Source organism: Rhincodon typus, chromosome 7 (genome assembly GCF_021869965.1).
Source record: "Rhincodon typus isolate 14 chromosome 7, sRhiTyp1.1, whole genome shotgun sequence".
Classification (NCBI taxonomy): Eukaryota; Metazoa; Chordata; class Chondrichthyes; order Orectolobiformes; family Rhincodontidae; genus Rhincodon; species Rhincodon typus.
In genome coordinates, this window is record NC_063338.1 from 9,842,988 (window position 1) to 9,848,908 (window position 5,921).

The following is a 5,921-nucleotide window of genomic DNA, read 5'->3' on the forward strand; positions in this document are numbered from 1 at the left end:
TCTGCTTGATGTGGAAAGTCTTCTTGGGGCCGGGGATGGGGGTGAGGGAGGAAGTATGGGGGCAGGTGTAGCACTTCCTGCGGTTGCAGGGAAAAGTGCCGGGTGTGGTGGGGCTGGAGGGGAGTGTGGAGCGGACAAGGGAGTCACGGAGAGAGTGGTCCCTCTGGAAAGCAGATAAGGGTGGGGAGGGAAAGATGTCTTTGGTGGTGGGGTTGGATTGCAGATGGCGGAAGTGTCGGAGGATGATGCGTTGGATCCGGAGGTTGGTGGGGTGGTACGTGAGGACGAGGGGGATTCTTCACCTATCCTCTCCTCTATCCCTCTTCTATCCGCCTCCCACTCTCTCCCTATTTATTTCGGAACCCCCTTCCCCTCCCCCTTTTCTGATGAAGGGTCTAGGCCCGAAACGTCAGCCTTTCTGCTCCTATGATGCTGCTTGGCCTGCTGTGTTCATCCAGCTCTACACCTTGTTGTCAAGAATTAACGAGGAACTGGATTTAGTGGGATTAACTGAGACACCGCTTCATAGAGATCAGAATCAGCAGTTAAATAGTGCAGGATATAACATATTTAGAAAAGATGGGAAGGAAGATGGAGGTGGGGTCTATGTACCAATTAGAGACAACGTATTGGCAGTAGAATAAAAGGACATAATTAACAGTTCAGTAACAGAAGCCACAGAAATCAAGATAGAGGATTCATCGTATTATTAAGATTTGTCTACACCCATCTAATAGTGGAAGGGAAGAAGAAGAAAAGATATAGGGAAGTTTATGAGGTTATTGGACTAAAAGCAGTTTAAGATAGCCACAAATAAAGTGATTATCAAGAGGTAGGAAAAGGGGGTAAATGGAATGGAGCATTTACAGTGTGTTCAGGGCTCTCTTTTCACCCAAATCATAAGAATTCCAACACGAGAGGGATCCCTGCATGCTCTGGTTATGGATAATGAACGTCACACATCAGGGGTATGATGGCATACTCCACACGTGCGTGGATTGGTGCAGCTCTGACAACATTCGAGAAGCTCGACACCATCCGGGACAAAGCAACCCGCTTGATTGGCATCCGAGCCAGCACTTGGGGCGCTCAGTGCCTCCATCACTATGTACAAAATGCAATGCAGGGACTTGCTCAGTTGATTAAACAGCATCTTCCAAGCCTGCGGACTCCACCATCATAAAGGACAAAGGCACTGGGCTACAAGACTATGCACAAGTTCCTTGCCAAGTCCCACACCATCCTGCCTTAGAAATAAATTGCCATTCCTTCGCTTCCACAGGGTGAGAAACCTGGTACCCCGACCCCAACCCCAGCAGCATTTTGGGTGAACTTACATGGCATGCATTGCCGCATTTTAAGAAAACAAGTAGGCTTCACCTTCTCAAGGGCAATTAGGAATGAGTCATAAATACCAATGCCAGACAATGATCCTCACCTTCCATGTATGCGTAGAAGAAAAAAAACAGAGCAGATAAAAGAACTGTGGGGAACATCTGATCAATAGTGATCTTAACAGAATATTGTTGCAACATGATAATTAGGGAAGATGTAAAGAAAAAGACAAATGCTGAAGGAATAGATTGAAAATAAGCTAAATTTGAAGAATGAGGAAGATCCAGGGAAATTAACATTGATAGAGGAACCAGAACTCACTGCAGCCAGAAAACAGTGTTAGAGGAACAAAGGCCATGAAAGCCCAGCAAATCCACACATTCTTTAGAAGTTTCCATACTGGGCTTTCAATGGAAGTATCTGAAGACATCAAAAAATGCTTTGATCATAATCTTCCAAAATTCCCTCCATTTAGCAATCATGCCTTAATCTTTTTAACATTGCAAATGTAAATGATTTATTTTTAATAAAGGTGTGAGAGAGAAACCAGGAAATTATAGAATTTGAGATCTAACATCTGTGGTAGAGAGATTATTGAAATCTATAATTAAATTCAAAGTGGTTGAACACTTAAAGGGGTCTTAGTTGATCAAATGCAACCAACCATTTGTAAAATGTAGATTATTTACAACAAATTTAAGTTAAATTTTTGAGACAGTAACTTAATTAGTAACGTATTGACTTCCAGAATACATTCAGTATGGAACTACAGAGCGACTGATAGCTAAAATTCAAGTCCATGGAATAAAAGGCAAATCCTTGACCTACAAAGAAGATTGGTGAGATGGTAGAAAACAGAGGGTAGGGAGAAGGGGTATGTATTGGAATTGGAAGAAAGTGGCTAATGGTTTCTTCAGGCATCAAAAGATATACTTGCTATAAAGGGAGTGCAATGAAGGCTCACCAAACTAATTCCTGGGATGGAAGGATTGTCCTAGTCAATGGAGTTTTGAAGAATGAGAAATTATCTCATTCAAATCGTAGAACTATATAGAATCGTAGAATCCCTACAGTGTGGAAGCAGGCCATTCAGCCCATCAGGACCTAACCTGCATAATATTCCCAAAGGGCTTGACAGAATAAACAGAGGAAGGAGGTTTCCCCTGACTGGGGGATGCGGGGTAGGGCATCAGGAACTGGAGGCACAGTTCTCAAGAAAGGATTGAGATGAGGAGAAACATCTTCATTCAGAAGGTGATGAAGCTTTGTCATTCTCTGTCCCACAGGACTGTGGAAGCTCAGCCATTGAGTATTTGAGATAGATAGCTTTCTACACAAATTAAAAACACTGAGGAATTATGGGGATAATGTAGAAAAAAACAACACTGAGTTAAAGGATTAGACAGGATCACATTGAAAGGTAGAGCAGGATCAAATGGCTGAATGAGCTATTTCTCCTCCTATTTCTTAAGCTGTTATGTATTTAATGATGGTCTACAACCATCTCTACTTGGGCCTCAATTATTCATTATAGAGTCACACAGCATGGAAACAGACTCTTTGGTCCAACTTGTCCATGCCTACCAAGTTTCCCAAACTAAATTAATCCCATGTTCCTGCATTTGGCCCGTATCCCTCTAAACCTTTCCTATTTATGTATCTGTCCAAATGTCTTTTAAATGTTGTAACTGTACCAGCATCTACCACTTCCTCTGGCAGTTCATTCCACACACACACACACACACACACATACACACACACACACCACCCTCTGTGTGAAAAAGTTGCCCCTCAAGTCCCTTTTAAATCTTTCACCCTCACCTTAAAAATATGCCCTCTAGTTTTAAACTTCCCCATCCTAGGGAACAGACTTTTGCTAGCTACCTTATCTATGCCTCTCATGATTATATAAACCTCTATAAGGTCAGCCCTCAGCCTCTAATCTTGCAGTTCATTAGTGTTGATAAAGTGAATGGATATTCTGGAGATAAGGAATAGGTGGATTGGCCACGCTAACTTGTCCATTTTTTGAGGGGTGTGCAGGGCAGGTGGATTAGCTGTAGGAAATGTGGGGTCATGGGGATAGGTTGGGGGTGTTGGGTCTGGGTGGGATGCTTTTTGGAGGGTTGGTGTGGACTCGATAGGCCAAATGGCCTGCTTCCACACGGTAGGGATTCAATGATTCTATTATAAAGAGTAGCCAAGCCAGGTGAATGCAGGTAAAATACAGGTCAAACATGGGCTCATTGAATGGTGGAACAAGTTGGAGGTGCTGAATAGCCTTCAGAAGTTTGTATATCCCAAATTGTTCCTAAGGAGTTGACAGGAAGTGTAGCTGACATACTCATTTGAGAAATAGCTATGGGTTTGGAATGGGACAAAAGGCAGTCTGGAAGGATGAGATCAAATGGCTGTAAATTGAACTCAAAGACAAGGGTTGAGGCTTTCCTCCATCCTATTTAACCCCATCTGGCAGGGTACGCAGACCTTTGTTGAGGATCAATGTACATTAGGTTGCCTGCTGCACTCATGGTGGAGATAGACTGCCCCCTTCCCCCTCCCAATGTCCCTCTGCTTATGTCTCTGGGAATGTTGGGGGTGCCTCACATATTCTCTGCTGCTGTTCCAAAGCAGCCTCTTTGCTCAAGCAACCAAGTCTCATGATTCTGAGCCTGGCTCCCGTCAAGGTACCCATCGCTGGTGTCTTGCTGTTGGGGTAGGATGCTGCCACCAATCCTCCGAATTGACCTGTCAAGACACACCTTCCTGGTCGTCACATTCTGTGGTAGGACTTGAACCTTGGCCCTCTGGGCCTGTGAGAGCCATTAGTGGATAAACCAGTATTGTGTCTTAATGAAAGAGGCACTAGTCCAAACAACAAGATGGAGTTTATTGCACGATAGCAGTAGGTACAATAAACTAAATGGTCTAATTACAGTGTCCATCAGGAACCAGAGAGGATATGTCTCTCTCTTTGAGCACTTTGTGCTAGATTCCTTCTTCCGAAGGCTCTGTGAATCATCTAATTGGGTGCAGTTCAATGCATATTCAAAGTTAACTCTTTCAGAACAGTGATCTCATACATCAGAGGGCAGTTGGGCAGAGTTTGCAGGTCACTGTCCCATCTGTTGTGAACTCCTGCTCCTAAATTTTGTACATCCTTGTCTAGTAGTAAGCTGTAGGATGGCTGTACAGGCGTTCGGTTGTATAGGCCCTGGGCTACAGAATGCCCTCTCTAAGCCTCCCCACCCTCTCCTTCCTTCTTTGAGATGCTCTGTAAAAACCCACCTTGTCACCTCTGCACATAGTGTCAAATGATCACTGCTGTCATGGGATGTTATACCATATCAAAGGTGCTATATAAATGAAGGTTGCCACTGAGTAATCTTTAGGCATTGAGGAGTTAACAACCTAAATACATTGCAAGACACAGAGCTCCTTGAAGAGAGGAAGATCCTGTTGTTTTTGAAAGGACTGTGTGGATTCTGCAACAGGCAAAAATGGCTTCATAGACCTTCTCTTAATGAATATTCAACGACTTTTTTGAAACAGCAAGGCTGAGCAAAACGAGGCAGCAGTCTATCTAGTTTACCAGAGCAGCACTTTATAAGTACACTGCATATGGTCCAATGCTCTCTTAATCTATGGTTATTTGATATCGTTAACAGGAAACTTGGAATCAATCCCAGCCACTGTGGTTTTTGTTTTTTTACCAAACAAGGGAATTATAATGACTCTGGTTTCAACTGAAGGGAGTGAGAGGGAATGTGAGATAATTAGAGAGAAGGATTTGTTAGTGAGCTTGTCAAGAAGGCAACCAACAATATCAGACTCATCCTCAAGCGACGAGGGCTAGGGATACTCAATCAGACAGGAGTACACAACGTTGTTGCACAGGCTGCCCCATTCTGCAGAGATACAGGGCTATACACAGAGCCTTAGAAAACAAAACAGGAAAATCTGCGTACTCAATAGTGTGCACACACCAGTGTAAATGAGACAGCAATCAGTTCGGAGTTGTTGCTGAGTCAGAATAAAGTTGCGCGTTTGATCTTACACCAGAGCCCTCCCAGCACAAATGGACATTCCAATGAAATACCGATTAGGTTTTGTCCTCTTGGAGTTGCCGTACAGTTTATTAAATAGCTACAACTCAAGGCCCCACCTTCCCTACCTCTCAGGTAAACACACAAACAAAAATTCCTTGGCCACTATTCGAACAGCAGACCTGACCTCCCGTGACACAGCCAACATTTAGTCCCCAACCAAAAACACTTAAGATCCTGCCATTATCCCACGGATGCCCCTGTGCAAATCGTATTTCTCACATTACAGCAGTCAGCAAACGTCAAGAAGAAAATATATCATCATCAGCTGTATGTCACATTGGGATGCCCTGCTGTCTAAACCAGGGTGATATAATGTGATGGCGCCATTTTCCAATTGACGTTGACACCACTCCCAATCCAGAAAAGAAGTCCCACACGTTCCTTATGAAAAAGAAAAGTGTTGCTGTGTTGCCATGGACACCAGTGGTGCTTGCCATTCTGTCGTTTTCTTTATTCATTCACGGGATGAGTATATTG